Source organism: Colobus angolensis, unplaced genomic scaffold (genome assembly GCF_000951035.1).
Source record: "Colobus angolensis palliatus isolate OR3802 unplaced genomic scaffold, Cang.pa_1.0 Scaffold178, whole genome shotgun sequence".
NCBI lineage: Eukaryota > Metazoa > Chordata > Mammalia > Primates > Cercopithecidae > Colobus > Colobus angolensis.
The window spans coordinates 2,758,550-2,778,896 of NW_012114910.1; positions in this window are offsets into that span (position 1 = coordinate 2,758,550).

Here is a 20,347-nt window from a genome sequence, read left to right on the forward strand (position 1 = left end):
AGAAATCTTGCTACTTCTTTTAGCAAGCATCAAGATACTGAGCAATTATGAAGTTCCCATGTATATTTCCAAAGCATCTTTGATTCCCATCAAAGGATTACTGATGGACTCTCACTCTTCTCAAGTAAAATACTCTCTTTACAAGATAGAAATCTTAGCTTGGTATGGTGGCTTGCACCTGTAATCCCAGCACTTTGGGAGGCCAAGGCGAGGGAATCACTTGAGGTCAGGAGTGCAAGACCAACCTGGCCAACATGGCAAAACCCCATCTCTACTAACAATATAAAAATTAGCCAGGTATGGTGGCTCATGACTGTAATCCCAGCTACTCAGGAGGCTGAGGTGGTAGAATTGCTTGAACCTGGGAGGCGGAGGTTGCAGTGAGCCGAGATCACACCACTGCACTCCAGCCTGGGTGACAGAGCAAGACTCCGTTTCGAAAACAAAAACATAAAACTAACAAACAAAAAGCAAGATACAAATCTTTGCTCCCCATATGTGACTTGCTGTGAGATATTCGTGATATGAAAGAACCAAAATGCATTACGGTTCCTCAAAGCTCAGGCAAGTGTTCAAACCAAACCAAACAAAAGTCACTGGAACTGGAGGTTTCCTGAGATCAAAAGCTACAGGCCTTTTGAAGAAACTCTGTCTAAAACTTCTACAGGCTTGAAATATCTCTTTTTTTTTTTTTTCAGTTTTGAATACGCACAGGCTCTGGATTCAAATCCCAACTGTATTACCTACAAGTATTGTTCTATGACAAATTATATCACTCTTCTATATCTTGATTTCATTATCTATTAAAAAGCAGTAGTAACCACTTGACATGTTTACAGTGAGAATAAAAACAGAAAGCCAGCATAATTACTGCCATAGAATAAACTAACAATAAAAGTCAATAGTTATCATGTTAATATTAATTTTAGAAATCTTTTTCTAAGTGGAAAATAGCTAAAGCCTCAGATTTATAGATGTGTCACATTTTCTTTCAAATCTGGAACAGGGCTGGTAAGTTGGTTTCATTTTGAGTTTGTCAACTCTCCTACTTCATTCATAGTTGAATGAAATGTAACAGAGGATTGGTGTGGAAAAGGCCCGAGTCTGGTTGATCATTATTGCTAAATCTGATATTCAGTGCTTCAGCAGTTATTGTTGAGGCCATTACACTCTACTTTTAGTTTAGTCAACTAATGTCTCCTAGCTTTGCGAACCACACATCCTGGACAGGCCAAATTGTAGTATGTGGTTCCACTGTCTATATGAGTAAACTCCTACTTTCCAAGTCATAAAACATAAAAATAGAGACATTGTAACAATAGCCTAATATTATGGAGAAAGGAAATTATAATTCATTGAATACTAAGTCAATTGTTGAGTATAATTTATTGTGCCAGTACATTTTACATGTGTCATCTCATTTAATCTTTGTAAGAATGCTTTAAGGCACAAATTATAGTCCATATTGTAAAGGAGAGGCAACCAATGTTGAGAATGTTTATGTTCACTGCCACACAGATGGTTAGTGTCAGGACTGAGATTCAAACCCAATTTTACATGGTGGCCATATTTTTTATTCTCTCTGCATGTGTGCATAGGAAGATATATCTGGTTTTGAACAAGTTCCCAGTCATACTCAGGTTAACTTGTGAAATAAAAAGATGCACAAAATATTCGATTTACTTCCTTGGGTTTGGCAAGCACTAAAGTCGTCATAGTCTCAGTTGTTTCATGTCACTTTCTGTGGATTTCTGTGTCAATCAATAAGATGTCTTTGCATACTGCAAAATTGGAGGCCTTTAATGGTTAGCTTGGTATTACCGATGCTCAAAATATAATAATAGCAAAAATCACATTAATTAGACCATTTGCAAAAGAATGTGATTATCTAGATCTTCTAGAAATGCAATCATGGAAGCAGATGCCACACAGATAATGATAAACAGTGCCTGTGCTTACCAGCAATTATTTTCTTTCTCCCTGGAAGCATGCTGATTAGCCAAAGACACTCAGAGTCTGGCTCCAACAGAGAGGGCTGGGTCCCTAGCCAAGTTTCATGGCAACCCTGTAAATAACAATATGTCCCACAGACCAGATTCCTAGCCTGCAGGCACCATTATATCACATCTCCCAGCCCTGTGCATTGGCGACTCCTCATAGACTCAGAGCTTGGAAGAAACTCAGTTGGAATCGAAAAGAAATTCTGGCTTTGCTAAACTACTACTTCAAGTAAGTGAGCAAGCCTCTATGAGAACTGTATTGCTAGGTAGCCAAGGAATTTCCATTACTCTATCACAATTGGTAAGTACTAGAAAAGAACGAACAAAGTTGTCCTTTCAAAGTTCAACATAGGCAGCCCACAGTCAGAACTCAGTGTTCCTGTAGATAACCTTTTGCAAGTTACTTACCCTTTCTTACTTAGATGTCATCTTTGGAAAAACGAGGTAACAGTAGCCAGTGAATGCACTTGCTTTGAAAGTTTATTATTAATATGTGAGCAAGTGTTGAGCTACATATACAGACATGTTCAAACTGAGTTAGTCTGGGTCATATCTGAGCAAGATAATTTTTTTAATATGGATGATAGATTCCCTCTTTAAGTCACTTCCCAGTTTCCAGAAGATGTAGAAACTCAATTAGAACTCCAAGGCTTTCACTAATTTTGAAAGTTTCACATTTACACCACCGTGCCTTGACTGTTTCTTCTTCCTGCCTTTTCCCATATGTCTGTTGAATTTCATTCACCAATATGGCACATATTTACAAAGCATTTCACGTGTTTCAGCTACTGTGCTAGGCGTTACTTTCATGCTTTCTCTGAAGGTCACCTATGCGAAATGCAGATACCCATGCTGCATTCTGGGACTCAGTGAATGTCTTCAGAAATATGCCTTATTATTTATTATACGAGGTGCATTCTACACTGATGAGGTCATTCAACTCAAAATATTTCCTATGGAACCATGTTTTAAATTGTAAAGAGACATAGACAAAGATTCTAAATCATTTGCTTAAGCTGCCATACCCAACTGGGCCAAAATTAGAACAAAATTCCACTTTTTCTAACTCTAATTTTTGATATTCATTGAATGTATAGAAAGCACAAGAAATTCATTTACTGTTTTGTCCATGTGAAATTGTGTGCTTGTGAGGAGGTTAATGGGGACCATCTGGGTCACCATTTGTCTTCTTTTACTCTGTAACAATCAACTAGAAAACAGTAACCTTCTTAAAGCACTTACGCCATCCTCTAAAAGAAATGAATCAAAAGACTGAATTTCCCCAATCTTTTGAGATTGTATCAAGCCATCACAAATGATATGTGTAAACAGAATTCCAATATTAGAGCTCCACAATGTCTCCTTATCTGAACATTTTTCTAAAGCAGATTTCCCTTAATATGAGGTTTAAGTCTCACAGAGACATTTTACTTACAGCCAAAACGTTAAACTCTGATCAGATTGTACCATTTGTCAGTTGTTTCCAAGAGGCTGATCACATTTTGAAGGGGACGTCTGTGTACTGTTAGAAATTAAAATGAAGATCTGAGTTAATGAGCATAAGTTCATTTGCCAGTCACCTCTAGGTCTTCTGTGTCTCTCTCCAAATCCAACTTCTAAAGTCCAGACCCACATTTCAGAAGACTGATAGATAGCACACCCAAGATGTTCCATTGTGCAAAACTGAAAGTCATCTTTTCTTAAAAAATTCAAAAATTCTCCCTGACTTTCTCCTCCAACCATGGAAAATTCCCAGTGGTTCAAGTTCAAAATCATAATGTTCTCCTTGCATGTAGGTGTCAATCTATCTTGAAACCTGATCATTTTTACTTTTGTAGTCTTTTCTCACTTGATTCCCCTTGGGTCCTCTATAATACTTCTTATCAAGTCTAAAGTGCTGTGGTCTAGTTTAGCAAAGCACTTTTTTTATGGAGTCTCATCCTTCTGTTTCTCTTTTTTCTAATCCAATTTATATATTAAAGAAGATTAATCTTTTCGAAGTACTGCTTTGATCCTTTCTCTGTCAAAAACACTTAGTGTCTTCTAGGTGTCTATGAAATAAATTCCACAGGCCAAGGGAACCACTTAAAGCTGACAATAGTCAGTCACCAAATTATGTTTTCAATCTTTTTATTTGTTATGGGCTGATTCCCCAGAATTTGTATGTTGAAGTCTCACCTCCAGCCCCTCAGAATGTAACCATGTTTGCAGGTAAGGTCATATAGAAGTGATCCATGAAAATGTGGCTGTTAGAAGAAGGAAGGCACCGGGATGTTGACCACATGAAAAGGCAGCAAGAGGATGGCCATCCGCAAGCCAAGGAGAGAAGCCTCAGAAAAACCCAACCCTGATAGCACTTTGATTTGGGGGTTTTGTTTAATCTTTTTTTAAAGTTCTGGGGTACATGTGTAGGATGAGCAGCCTTGTTACATAGGTAAACGTCTGCCATGGTGGTTCGTTGCCCAGATCAACACATCACCTACGTATTGAGCCCAACATGCATTAGCTATTTTTCCTAATGTTCTCCCTTCCCCAACTCCACACCCTGGCAGGCCCCAGAGTGTGTTGTTCCCCTCTCTGTGTCCATGTTTTCTTATTGTTCAGCTCCTACTTATAAGTGAGAAGATGCAGTGTTTGGTTTTCTGTTCCTGCGTTAGCTTGCTGAGAAGACATGGAATCAACCCAAACGCCCATCAGTGATAGACCAGATTAAAAAAAATGTGGTACATATACACCATGGAACACTATGCAGCCATAAAAGGGAATGAGATCATGTCCTTTGCAGGGACATGGATGGAGCTGGAAGCCATTATCCCCAGCACTTTGATTTTGAACTTCCAGTTATTTAAGCCACTCAGTCTGTGGTATTTTATAATAGTCCTAGCAAATTAGTATACTATCCAAACCTAATTCCTTGTCAGTTCGCTCATATCCACCAAATGTTTTCACATGTCTACGGTGTTCCCTGTGGGATGTAGTGTTTTCTTATATCACGTCTTTTACTCATGTTCATCTTTCCAGATCTGTATTTAAGAGAATGTGTCCCAAGCCAGTAATCCCAGCCCCCCACATACTTCCCACCTCAAGCTGAAAATAATCTCATCTGAATCAGAACTCCAAAGTCCCCTTTTTAGTTACTCAGTGGATTCATTTGTTAATAGAATTGCTCTTTGTTGTATGCATTATCTCCTTGGCCTGTCAGGTCCTTGAATGTAAGAAGCATGAATCACTTTTTTAGCACTCCCCACCTCCCACTCCACCCAGCACATTGCCCAGACCATGAACCCTACTCAAATGATAAATGACTAACTGATACTAATAACACATGATAATAGCTGACATATAATAATAACTCACTTATGTAGACACAGAATCATTCCATTGAATCATCACAGACGCTTTTTGAAATAGGTGCTATTACGATTTCCATTTTGCAGATTAGAAAACTGAATATCAGGGAGATTGAGCATTTGACTGTATGAGCATTAAGTACATGGCAATGAAAATGTACTTTCTCCGTTCCAACTCACTGCCTTGCTATGAAAGCAGACTTTAAAACCTAGCCATCTAAAATCCCTTTCAGAATAGCAGGGTAACAAAAAAAAAATCCCCCAGAGAGTTGCCTTCAAATCATAGAATTACTTCTTCTCCCAAGGCAACAAGGACAGAGAATATGTTCTTTTGTCAAATGCCACTCTGTTACCTGTGGATAGCACACCTACCCAGGATGAAAGCAGCAGTCTTTTCCATCATTTTATTTCACTTCTCACAATGGACAGCTTCTCTTGAATTTGTGTGAAAGCTCAACATATAAACCTATGTTTCCTATACCAAGAGATAAATAACAAGAGCTGCAGATAGCTATTATGTGGCATCTTCAATCCCAGACTTGTCTAAAAACTTCCTCCCAGGAGTTGACTCTCCCACTAGGCTGGGCTTTCTCAAAAGAGTAAGGAATTCAGATATTTTAAAACAACTCTCACTTCTCAAAAGTAATCTAAGTGGCTTTTTGCAACCTGATTCTACAGGAGTTTCTTTCAAATGACATGATCTTATGATAACACTCAGAATTTTCCAACAAGGATTTAAAAAGAAATGGCAAAGACTGCTTGACCCTCACAAAAAAGAATAAGTCAAATGTAGATTGTGTGGATATTGTGGCTGTTAATGAAAATTTCTTCCCATTAAATTTATAAAATGGTTCCATTATCTTTGGCATCTTTAAGTTTCTAAAAGACAGCTATGTATAAAAAGAGGATTTAGAGACAGAGCTTTTACAATATACTTATCTGTAATTAGATAAGATGTATACATTACTATGTGCTTAATCTCATCCCGCTAAATCTTATTTTAAAAAGCACATAAAGGAGGAATAGACTGGGTTATCTTCATTGTGGCTTGAATCCATAGGAAAGTTCAGGAGAAAACCACTTATCCATTCATTCAAATATTTAGTGAATGTGTTCCTACTTGCAGCTAAGAATGGAAAAAAGAAAGAACAGTTCCTGTCCTGAAATAGGTTTACATAAATGAAAAGGACAGACATAAAGATGCAACATTGTGAATGTCTCTCCTAATGGTTGAAAATGCTAGAGGAGCAGAGCGTTTCCACCTCTCAAGTTCAATAGCTAAGATCTTCGTGAAGATGAATTGCTTTGGAACCAACCAAATTTGAGGTGAACCTTTAATATGCTGTGGAGGTGGGATGACCATAACCATCTTTTAAAAAACAAAAATATGGACTCAGAAATATGACACACCCTCTCAAAATGGTAACTAGCTTTCAACTAGTAAATTTTCCCCTGCCAGTTGGAATTTATAAAAATATTTTAAAATTGGATTGATTCTTTGTTATAAGCAATCCTCTCTCATTCTAGAGCCCCTGAAAAGAGAATATTAACACCATTTTTTTAGATTTCAAGTTTTGAAATAGCTATTAGGAACCTTTATATCTGAGTTGATGTCAGGATTTGTTTTGATAGCTGCAACAAATAATAAAATCAATGGTTAATTCATAAATTATGTCTGTTAATGAAATCAATCAATGATAAGCTGATTAACTTTCTCCCTTTGAATCTATTGTTTTTTCATATATAAAATTCTTAGTGTGCCCTTTGGTATTTAAGATGGTCAATTAACTGTCTTATCTTCCAGCTGGATCAGTTTATGAATAAAATATTTTTGAGCATTTTTTAAAACGTGAATACAGTTCAAAGGTTTTTAGTTTAGTTTTATTGTTTGTTTTCTACAATTTATAGGTAATGCAACATAATATTTTGTCATTTTATCTACTTATGAATTACTCCTGTTTTACACTTAAAGATAATGAATTCTAGGTTAATTTTTTCCCAAGTTCCCACAGCTAGTAAAGAAAAACTGGAAGTAGAATATATTGACAAGGAAATAACAGTTGAACTGGAAAATGAGAATTTTAAAATAGTTATAAAGGAAAAAATAAAATATTTTTGGCAGAGAACATCCCTTTAAACAAGGTCCTAAGATAGGAAATCTTAAAAGAATTATATTTTCAAGAAATTCCTATAAAACTATTATTTCAAAATGTTGATTGGGAAGAGGGCCATCAAATGTATGCTAACAGAATGTCACTTAGATTAGAATTGTGGCAATGACTGGAAGTGACATTAGGGCACAACAGGAAAAGAAAGGGAGGCATTTCATATTTTTATTGAGCTTCACCATATATCCTGGTTTGTACTACACAGTTCTGGCTTATGCCTGTTGTCCAGATGTAATTATTAGTAGCACCTGCTATTGTATGAAGGTGTCCCTATCAAAGTTCACGTGTTGGAAACCTAATCCCCAATGCAACAGTGTTGAGAGGCAAGACCTTTTAAGAGGAGATTAGGTCATGAGTGTTCTGTCCTCATGAGTGAATCAATGCCATTATCAAGGGAGTAGGTTTGTTACCACTGGAGCAGTGTCCTTATAAGGATGAATTCAGCAACTTTCCCTCTCTTGCATGTGCATATGCTCTTGCCCTTTCACCTAGCTCCACGGGATAGCAGAGCAAGAAGGTTTTTGCCAGACACAAGCCCCTGGACCTTGGACTTCCCAGCATCTAGAACTGTAATAATCTCTATTCTTTATAAATTAGCCAGTCTCAGGTATTCTGTTATAGCAGCACAAAAGGGATGAGGATAGCACCCCTTTTCTTTTCAAAAGCACCCCTGTTTAAATGATAATTATATAGTCATCCTAACTAATATACTAATAAAACATATGATAATGTTCACTATCCTGGAATCTGATGCGGATCTCACCAAACCACCATCTTTGTCTTTGACTTAGGAACTGATGCAGTTTGATGTCAAAGACATCACTGCTTCATATGAATATTTAGAAGCTTGATGTGCAATAATGACTGCAAAACAACAAAATGACATGAAAAACTACGAAAACTTCTAAAAGAATGAGTTAAATACTTTCCACTGAACATGACTTGGACAGCTCCCTTCATCAGCTGGAATGAAAGGAAGATATAGAATAATGTACAAATTTGACCCTTTTAGGTAAGCTAATCTTTAAAAGCTACATATGTAGTGGGAATAATATTTTTAAAAGTAATTTGAGGAACTTTTTTTATTTTGCTACTTTGTATATATGTTTATGTGTGTGTATATGTGTATGCATGTATATGTGTGTGTATTTTTATATAGAGAGACATATATAAAGAGAGAGCAAGAATTAAAATTTAAGGGCAAAAAATTCTGAATGGAAAGATCATGTCTTTCTTTTATTTTCTATATGTACATGTACATTATTGCACTTTAAGAAAAAAAAACATTGAATATTTCAGAAATTTTGTTTTCTCCTCTTAGATGGATGCACAATAAATAAGGCATCGCCTTCTAAACTTTCTCTCCCAAACATCCACCCTTGTACTCTCAGACTTCAAAACTGCACTCAAGGGACCTAGATGTAACCAATTCTTGATTTGCCTGATAGCATAACGATGTAACATCATCTTCTTATTACAATAAAAGTGAGAAGAGTTTAACGAGCTTATCTGGAAACTAATGCATACTACACAGCCCTTTTTAAATATAAGACACTTTTATTTTGGTCAAAGTGTCATTAGTCATTTAAAACTGTCAAATCTATTCCATTTTAATTTAATCTTTGTTGTTTTTCAGAAAAAGTGAACATTTTGGAGCTAATCATCTTGGTGGTATAATTAGGGAACAATGAGTCAAAGCTCAGAATAAGAATTTCAAATCATCTAGGGCTACTTTTACAATCTTCATACACTCTCTTAAACTGTGTAATTTCAAACAAACTTATTCTTTTTGAATCTCAGTTACTCATCTATAAATTGGGTCCTGCCCACTTTCTTCCTGGACTATATTTATCTTGAAATTCAATTTGAAATTCAATTTATATTGAAATCTTTTATGTGCAGGAGAGCTCCTGATATTAACCAATTCACTTCCTAGATCTGGTGTATTACAATGGGCATGGCGGCTATGGTATATGGAAAACCATGGCTTTAATACATGTCTTTACCATTGGCTTTGAAATAACTTACAATGTTCCAGTGATCTGCCTTTATGTCAAAGTTACTTATTTTGGGATGTATGGAGGGGCTTCAAAACATCTGTGAATCTTTGGAAGTGTTCTGAAAATTCTGTGGTCTGTGTTGAAAACGTATGTTTCAGTACTTGAGAACTACTCTTTAAAATGAACGTGAACCATGAAAACTGCTTACACAACTGGGGATTTAGACAAGATTTTGAATATTGTCCAACCTGAATATAGATAGGATCTGATTTCTTTTCAAAGATGAAAGAGGAATAAGACTATTCAAATAAATACAGCATGCTGTAGATGGAGAACAGACTTGCAGATTGAACAGCAAGAGCTGCCCTTGTGCCTCAAACCTCCTGATTCCCACTTTACAAAGAAGAAAAATAGCACATTTCCACTCATTCTTTTTCACAGATATTTTCTCCTTTGCTAGGAATGCATAAATGAGTCAGTTAATGAAAATGGAAAATTTAGCCTTCCTGCTTTCTAGCACAATTCATGAAATCAGCAAGTTTACTTAAGAAATGGAATGTTTGTGACAATGATTAAAGGTGCTGTGTCCAAGAGGTTCATAAAAGGATTTTTGTATCTGGAGAAAAAAAATATACTTCCTTCCTTGAAGCAGAGGGGCAAGAAGTACTTTTGTTTTAAAATATATCATGACATCTTCCTTGCTAGCTTCAGCACAGGACTTGTCACTTATAACCTTATTTTAAGCTAATTAAACTATCAGTCTTCTTTTGTTACTCTAAACAGAACACAGTCATTGCATTGTTTCTGGTCAGTTCTTAATGGGAAGAATGTAAGGTCATTTATCTTTTCCAGAATCCCCTCAGCTATACCTAAACTACTTTTCTATAAATATCTGAAGATTTTTAATTCAAACCTACATTTAGCAAAATGCATAGCAGCATGTTTGACAGCAATTGGGACACACACCATGACAAGCTCCACAAAGAATGTTGAGAGTCTTGCCATGAAAAGAGCAAGTGGCGTCTTGCTGTGTCTAACCCTTGGAAATTGAGATTTAATATTATTTGACATTCGAGCACTGAAACTCAACTCAGGCTTGTAAAAGTTGTTCTCATTTAATTTTTGGTTTTGCTTAAGAGTAGAAAATGTTTGAAATAAATTTAACCCAACCCTATGTAGGTCCAAAGTTTTATTACTATATGAATTTGCCAAATACATTGCTAAGGGTTCCCCTGACAAACAATTTCCAGTTCCTCTTTTTTTTTCATTTTTAGTCTGAAAGAAATGTGAATGTCTTAATCTCAAAGAATTTTATTTTGCAAATCACCAGGAAGTCAGTACCTTTTTCTCCCTATATGTCTTTGAGAGCACTATGTTGGGGACCCACATGGTAAAGAAGATGAAATGAGTAATAGTCATAGGAACTCAAGCATTTGTTACATAATGTTCAGAAAATTCAGCCTTTGTTTCTTGCTGTCTCTCTTGTTCTCTCTCTCTCTTTCACACACACAGACAGACACATACACACGAGAAAATACATATACATTTAAACTATCACTTTCTATATACAATCTTTACTCTCATTCCACAAAGTAGAAGTACTGTGATAGATAGATAGATAGATAGATAGATAGATAGATAGATAGATAGATAGATAGATCTCTCCAACACAGGGCTTGTATCCGAAATATAAAATAAGCCCTTACTAAATAATACCCAAAAAGTCAGACATCCCAAATGAAAAATGGACCAAAACTTTAATACATGCTTTACAAAAGAATTACCAATATACATATGAAAAGTGTTCAATATCAATTTGTCATGAGGAAATGTAAATTAAAATCATAATGAAATGCCACTTTACACCCATTATGATGGCTAATATTAAACAAAAAGATGAAAAAGATGACATATTGGCAGGGATGTAGAGCAACCGGAACTTTTATACTACTGGTGGCATCATAAATTTGGAAAAATATTTGGTGGTAACTACTGTGTTGAAGATATACACATGACCCAGTAAGTCCACTCCTAAATATAAACTCAACAAAAATGTGCAAATATGTTCATCAAAATAGGTACTAGAATATTCAGAAGAGCACTGCAAAACTGCAAAAACTTCAAAAACCCAAATATTCATTAGCAGAAGTACTAATAAATAAACTGTAATCTATTTGCATGATTAAATAAAACATGAAGAACAACCATATGCAAAAAAAAGAAGGATCAAGATACCACTTATATAAAGTACAAAAACAAGCAATGCTAATCTATATTGAAGTTGAGAAGTCAGGATAGTGGTTATGCTTGGGTCAGGGCAAAGAATTCATGATTGTAAGGGATCATGGGCAGGTGGAGGGGAGAAGAGAGTGCTTTCAGGGTCCTAGTAACATTCTGTTTTTTTTAAAATCTTGGGGTCATATACATAGGTGTGTTTAGTTTGTGCAACTTCAGTGAGCTGTATGTTTATAATACATACATTTTTGTATGTATATTATACTAACTTTGTACATACGGTTTATAAGTTAAAAAATAATCATTCTTGGCTTGGCTTAGATAAAACATTCAAATACTAATTTAGATGTTTGGCTGGGAATTCATTTCTACTTTATGAAGTTAAAAGCAAAGCCCTTGTACCAAAGAATTTTGCAATCAAGGGAAGAAGCCTAGCCAAACACTTGCTCCCTTATTCTGAATAATTTTAGGCAGGCTCTCATGGTTCTACTAACACTAATATTAATAACAATTTAGTTTATTGCAAAATTTGCAGTATGCATTCTTTATTATAGTCAATTAGGTCCAATGGTCAGGAAATGCTGGCATCTCAACTATTGGAAATGTTGTAAACTTTATTAAAGTGGGACTTTTGGCATCAGAAAACAAAACTCATTTTAATCCTACTGGATAGGGAAAAGTTTAAAGTATTCTCGGTGAGAACTAGCACACGAAAAGGTTGCTCACTTTCACCACTTCTATTCAACATACTACTGGGAGTCCCAACCAGAGCAATCAGGCAAGAAAAAGAAATAAAGGGTGTCCAGATTGGAAAAGAGAAAGTCAAACTTTTGCTCTTCACTGATAATATGATCATATACACTGAAAACCCTAGACTCATTCACAAGGCTCTTAGATTTAATAAACAAATTCAGTAAAGTGTCAGGTCACAAAATCAATGTACAAAAATCAGCAGCATGGCTATAGGGCAACAACAACCAAGATGAGAATTAAATCAACAACTCAATCCCTTTTATAACAGCTGCAAAAAAAAAAAAAAAAAAGGCTAGAAATATACTTAACCAAGGAGGTAAACAAAATAAAACAAAACAAAAACTCTTCAAAGAAAACTATAAAACATTGCGGAAAGAAATCACAGATGACACTAATAAATGGAAACACATCCCATCCTCATGGATGGGAAAAATCAATATTGTAAAAATGACCATACTGCCCAAAGCAATCTACAGACTCAGTGCAATTCGAATTAAAATACCATGATTATTTTTCACAGTACTAGAGAAGACAATCCTAAAATTCATATAGAACCATAAAAAGAGCCTGCATAGCCAAAGTAAGACTAAGCAAAAAGAACACATCTGGAGGCATCACATTACCAGATTTCAAATTATACCACAAGGCTATAATTACCAAAACAGTATGGTACTAGTATAAAAATAAACACTTAGACCAATGGAATGCAATAGAGAATCCAGAAATAAAGCCAAATACTTACAGCCAACTGATCTTCAACAAAGCATATGAAAAACATAAATTGGAGAAAGGACACCCTATTCAATAAATAGTGCTGGGAAAACTGGTGAGCCACATGTAGAAGAGTGGAACTTGGTCCCCATCTCTCACCATATACAGAAATCAACTCAAGATGGATCAAAAACTTAAATAAATCTAAGATCTGAAACCATACAAATTCTGAAGATAACATTGGAAAAACTCTTCTGGAAATTGGCTTAGGCAAAAAAATCCATGACTAAGACCACCAAAGCAAATGCAACAAAAACAAAAATAAATAAATGACACCTAATTGAACTAAAAAGTTTCTGCACAGCAAAAGAAATCAGCAAAGTCAACAGACAACCCACAAAATGGGAAAAAATATTCACAAACTATGCATCTGGCAAAGGACTAGTATCCAGAATCCACAAGGAATTCAAACAAATCAGCAAGAAAAAAACAAATAATCCTTTCAGAAAGTGGGCAAAGAACATGAATACACATTTCTCAAAAGAAGATATACAAACATATGAAAAAATGTTTGAGATCAGTAATAATCAGGAAAAAGCAAATTAAAACCACAATGAGATACCAACTTATTCCTGCAAAAATGGGTATTACTAAGAAGTCAAAAAACAATAGATGATGGCATGGATGTGGTGAAAAGGAAACACTTTTACACTGTTGGTGGGAATGTAAATTAGTACAACCACTGTGGAAAACAGTATGGCAATTTCTTAAAGAACTAAAAGTAGATCCACCACTCAATCCAGCAATCCCACAACTGAGTATCCACCTAAAGGAAAAGACATCATTGTATGAAAAAGACATATGCACATGCATGTTTATAGCAGCACAATCCACAATTGCAAGTATATGGAACCCATCTAAGTGCCCATTGACCAATGGGTAGTTTTTTTTTTAAATGTGGTATACAAACACCATGGAATACTACTTGGCCATAAAAAGGAATGAAATAATATATGTTGCAGCCACTTGGATGGAGCTGGAGGCCATTATTCTAAGTTGTAATGGATAAAATTAGATGTCAACATGTCAACTTGATTGAATTGAAGGATGTAAGGTATTGTTTCTGGGTTTGTCTGTGAGGGTGTTGCCAGAGGAGATTAACATTTGAATCAGTGGACTATGAGAAGACCTACCCTCAGTCTTGGTGGGCACCATTCAATTGGCTGCCAGCAGGGCTAGTAAAAGCAGGTGGAAGAGGGTGGAATAAGCTGGCTTGCTGAGTCTTCCAGCTTTCATCTTTCTCCCATGCTGGATGCTTCCTGCCCTTGAACATCAGAGTCCAGGTTCTTTGGCCTTTGGACTCTTCAGTGGTGTGCTAGGGGTTCTCGGGCCTTCAGTCACAGACTGAAGGCTGCACTGTTGGCTTCCCTACTTTTGAGGTTTTGGGACTCAGACTAAGCCACTACTGACTTCCTTGCTCCTCAGCTTGCAGACAGCCTATCATGGGACTTCACCATGTGTTCATGTGAGTAAATTATCCTTTATAAACTCCCTTTCATATGTTGATATATCCTATTAGTTTTGTCCCTCTGGAGAGCCCTGACTAATGTGTAAATGAAGTAACTCAGGAATGGAAAACCAAATAGAGTATATTCTCACTTATAAGTGGGAGCTAAGCCATGAGGATGCTAAAACTTACAATGATATAGTGGAATCTGGGGACCTGGGAGGGGAGGCTGGAAGGTGGATGAGAAATGAAAGACAACATATCGGGTACAGTGTACACTGCTCGAGTAATGGGTGCACTAAAATCTCAGAATTGGAAAAGGTGAAGCAAAGGTAAAAATAAATTAGTAATATAATAATAATAATAGAAGCATTCACCACTAAAAACTCATCCACGTAACCAAAAACATCTGTAACCCAAAAACTACTGAAATAAACATAATTTTTGAAAGAAAAAGACTCATTTTAAATTCCGGCTCTGCCAACAGCTCACATTAGGATATTGTGCAAACTTACTCAACCACTCTGAGCTTCAGTGTTCCCATCTGTAAAATGAGAATAATAATCCACCTCCGTGGTATGTGAAGGTTAGATGAGATAAATTATGGAATAGGCTTAGCCCAGGACATGGCTCTTATTTAAGCACTCCAAAAGGGTAGATGGTTTTAGTTATTACATATATATGATGTATATTCCAGTAAAATTATTATGTATTATCCTAATTCCTCTTGAATCTGAGTTTCAACCACCTTTCAAAATGGGGAAAATAGTAATCACCCACGTGCACACACATGCAAACAATGTAGACACTCATTTATTATTCAACAAATTTTATTGAACATCTACTATGTTTGAGCACTGTTCTGGATTCTACAGATAGAGCTGTGAATCAAACAGCTGTAATTCTGTTAACATACAGCAGCATTAAATCTGATTATGTATGCATTAAGTTGTGCATAAAATTGTGATAAAACCTGACTGTGTATGCATAAAAATGTATGCAGCATAATATGAAGCATACTTTATGTAACAAAAGCAACCACTGAGAAAACACTAGACTGAATACTAGAGCAGCCCATTTCAACAATCAGAACTACACTTACAAACACTCGCACCCCTCAGTGGACCTAGGATTCAGGCAGACCCTGAAATGGCATTTGTATGTAAGGATTAAAGTCTGTTAGTTGTACTGCTTTATACATACATATAAACACATATATAAATACATATACATATACATGTACAAGTTCTGTAATATATGCTCTATAACACATATGTGTTCATATATGTATGTGCATATACAGAGTTATAATTTGCTACCATATACATATATACTGTATAGATGCACCACATGCACAGTACCTGGAACATGGTGGACATTTGTTAAATATTTTTAAGTAAATGTAACATATTTTTGCTGCAAAAACAATTTGATGATACCTTAATTAATATCCAGTATGCATCAGCACCTTCCTTTGTGAGAAAATCAATTCAATCTTAATAACTTCTGAGGTCGCTTCCAAACTTGGCATCAGGTTTTAAGATGCTTTGCAACTGAGAAGTAAGTTTAAATGTATAAATGTTGGTTGAAGAGTCTGATATTTTCACACAACAAAGTTATTTGCATTTTAACTCTATCTTGCCTGGATAAGTTCCACTAAATTGAAGATAGGTGTTGGGGGGAAAAGAGCCCTCTCCTAAGATTTTGCTGAGACGTGAAATGCAGAATAAACCATGACACTCAACTGAAGAATCAACCAAGGCACAATTTAGCATGCACCTATTCTAGTTTTACATTATCCTTTACTGACAAAACAATGTACAGATATTGAAGGGCTTTTTTAATGTTTTACAACAGATTTTTTTTTTCAAATGCTTACAATTCCATCTAAATTCTGTAATCTGTTGTAGGCTTCAAAACAACATGTCCAGTATCATGTACCTACACTAATATCGCAAGCAGAGCATATTAACCACACCACAAAACTGTAATGAAAAAAGACTATGATCACTTTCAGTCAGCACAAATATTTTAAATAATGCATAGCAAAGGTGTTATTCGAAATCCATTATTCATGGCTTTTCTCATACATATATTTGAAAATGGAATGGTACTTGGTTGCCCTGGGAATTTTTGTCATGGTATGTAATGTAGTTCACAACTTTCTACTCTGCCACACTTTTTCTGCCTAAAAAGAATTCTCTAACTGGATTGTTAGTCATTTATACTTACCTTTTGCCTACCTGGAAGATGATATGTTCCCTTTAACTATCTTTCTTCCTCATTTCAGCTGTTTGACTGCCTTTGGCTCTCTCTTTTACATGCATACACATCCTTTCACTTATAGGCTGATTTTCTATGTTGAACATAGGGTGTTTGCTCTTACTGTATAAGACTTGTGATTACTCAATCAAGGATTGTCCAAAAACAATTTTATGGTGTGCTATATATTAAACGGGGAAAAACAACTTTTTGAAATCTCTAATTAATAATAATAATGAAAAAGTGTGACTAGTGCCAAAATTTCAATTTGATCCCCTGACTTGAGGTATTTGTCTTTTTATATATATCGATAGTAAATAAATATATATATAATATACATAAATATATATTGGATAACATAAGAATATCTGGATAAATTCTAAGGCGACATCACCTCCATGGTAGTGATTCATTTAGGATCCAACTCATTACTTAATGTCACAATTTCCATATAAATCCTCTCAGACTGTACGTAAAAAGAAAAGTAAATGTAGAGTAAATTAAAATTTCAATGGATAAGTTCAAAGCAAAAAACTCATTTTAAATGGTTTTAAATGGTCAAAATGATGTAGCAATTGATTGAATTAATTTATTAAAGTTCCTTTAAAAATTTTTTTGTAAGGACCTCTGCTGAGTGTCACTGAGAATTAAAAGATGAACAGGATATGGAATAATCTTTGGAGGAAGACATGTACACAGGTTGTGGACATAAAATATAATGTGATAATGCAATAATGAACATAATTCTTTATGTCAAAAGGCAGAGATTAAGGATAACAAAGTGACCTTCATGAGGGAGGCTGGCTTTTATGCTGGGTTTCTAGGGATGAATGGAATGTCACTGGTGGAGAGGAGAAAAAAATGCATTGAGGCAAAAAAATAAAAAAGACAGAATGAGCAAATACATGGTAGTGAATACTGCAGAGGGATCTACTGGAACTATATAAGTAAGACTACAGTTTGCTATAGGTAAGAGTAGAAAATAAGGTCGCAAGTGTGGATAGGGACAGAGAATGGAAGACCTTCAATTCTAAATTGTATGTTTTGACCATTATTAATAAACCCTGTAGAGACACTGAAGATTTTAAAACCAGGAAGCAACATGCTTAAAATGGTATTTTGATGGATACATTCAGGGAAAAGACAAGTTAGGGGGAAACATCCAAGTTCTAGGTCACACATTGTCTGAATAAGGCAAGTGGTAGTTGGGATAAAAAGAAGAGAAGTGTACAATTATTAGGAGTAAAACATATTGCCACAGTATTCTAAGTAAAAAGTCATGGCCACTGATTTGTTACCTACTTTTTTTAGAAGTAGATTCAGCCACATTGATTACCCAAGTCATGCAGGCAACTGCATCCACTGTTTTCTCGTTCTTTCAAAATTACTCACAGAAAAATTCCAAGAATAAGTACTTTAAATTCTGTACTTCTTTAGTGTTACTTTTCAGTACATTGAAAATATCATACTCCTGGAGAAGGCTCAATGTGTGAGACTTAACTGACTGAGCCTGCTGACTGATCCCTATGGAGGCCCTTTATATGAATCCCTTGGTTTCAAGACTAGTCTATAAAAAAGAACTAAGGTATTTGGGGAGCTACACTGACAAATGTATGTATACAGACATAATAGAGATCACTTAGAATCTAGAGAGGTTAAGTTTGAGTTATTTTCCAATTAGTGGCCTTTCAGGTATGAGCATGCATTGGAAATTCTAAGAGATCTGGGGCTTATGCCATGGAAAATGTCATCCTCCTATTCCCCACTACCAGTCCCGCAAATAAAGAGAGGCCCACTGATTAAAAGCAGCAGATCTGTAAGGAACTTTTGACTTTTAGACCATCTAACCCCTTCTTTTGGGATTCAAATCCTGAAATTTAGAAATGTGAAGTGATTTACAAAACTGTCCACAGCTACTTAGTGCCAGAGCTGGGAGCAGAATCCAGTACTCTTGATCCCATTCCAAATTACTTCAATGGAACACATTGGCATTTATTTTTCTAAGGACTTTTTGTATCAGATATATTGACATAAAACATAGGTTTATTCATAATTTTTTTGTCTTTGGTATACTCTGGAATCTGACCTCCAAAATGAAGAAATCTATATTCTGCCCCAAAGAGAGTATACTCATTGTTTTGATGACTTCCTTAGAAAGTGTGTTTCTATGGTGCTGAATTTGATGATGCCAGGACCCAATGATTTCATGGAAATATTCTTCCCTCTAAATTAGTGTTTTACAGTTTGGTCACAATTTGCCATTCTGAGGAATCCTTTTGATACTTGAATTGATAAATCATATTGCATTCATTTTGGAGCTAAATGAAAAAACAATGCAAACATTTGAGCAAATATAAAAGGAGTTATTCTTTTGAAAAAGTAGCACTAAATATAATTTCCAAGTGCTTTGAAACAGGAATAAATTTCACGCTCATAGATACTGCATGGAACCATGACCAATAAAAAGAGCATAATGAAAAACTAATGCTTACAAAGATTTTTCTCCTGATGCAAAAGTCAAAACTCAATTTTGCCAAATGGCTGTATAGTTGCTACTTTAGATTACTAGAAAATAATGAATAGGCCTTTGCCTTTTTTTTTGTTTTCCGCTATTCGTTTTAGTTTTCATAACAGCCCTTTTTGTATTTTCCCTTATATACCCAGTTTTATGTTAGGTTTCCAGTGGAGGAATAGGGCTGTCCACAAACTTATTACTGAGGATAGTTATCCTTTATCTGGAAAAGTCTTTATCTTTCACCCAGTTTATGTGTATTTTGGAGCGGAGTGAAAATGCTCAAGACCTTGATAAGGAATTATTATTCAACAAGCCCGAAGGTTGTGCAAATAAATCCTAAAGATCAATGCAATGACAGATGCAAGATTTTCAGTATTTTATACAAATGATCTGCTAAAGGATTAATAAATCCCAATAGAATATCAGAGTTTTTTTTTTTGTAAGGTCCTAAATGATTTATGTCTGGATAGAACATTCAACCAGCCACAGCATTCCCTTAAACCTTAAACTAAAGCCTGATCCAGAGTAAGGCTCTAACTTTCTTCAGTTCTACAAAGGCTGGGAGAGGTTAGGAAACTTCAGAGAAAAAGTTTAAAATTAGCAGAGGTTGGTTCAGAGGTTTAAGGCAAGAAGTTGTCTCCATAACATAAAAGTGCAAGAAGAAGCAACGAATGCTAATGTAGAAGCTGCGGCAGGTTAACCAGAAAACATAGCTAAGTTAATTGACGAAAATGGTTACACGAAACAAAAAGTTTTCACTGTAGATGAAACAGCTTTATATTAAAAGACAATTTCATCTAAAGACTTTCGTAGCTACAGAGGAGAAGTCAATGCCTGGTTTCAAAG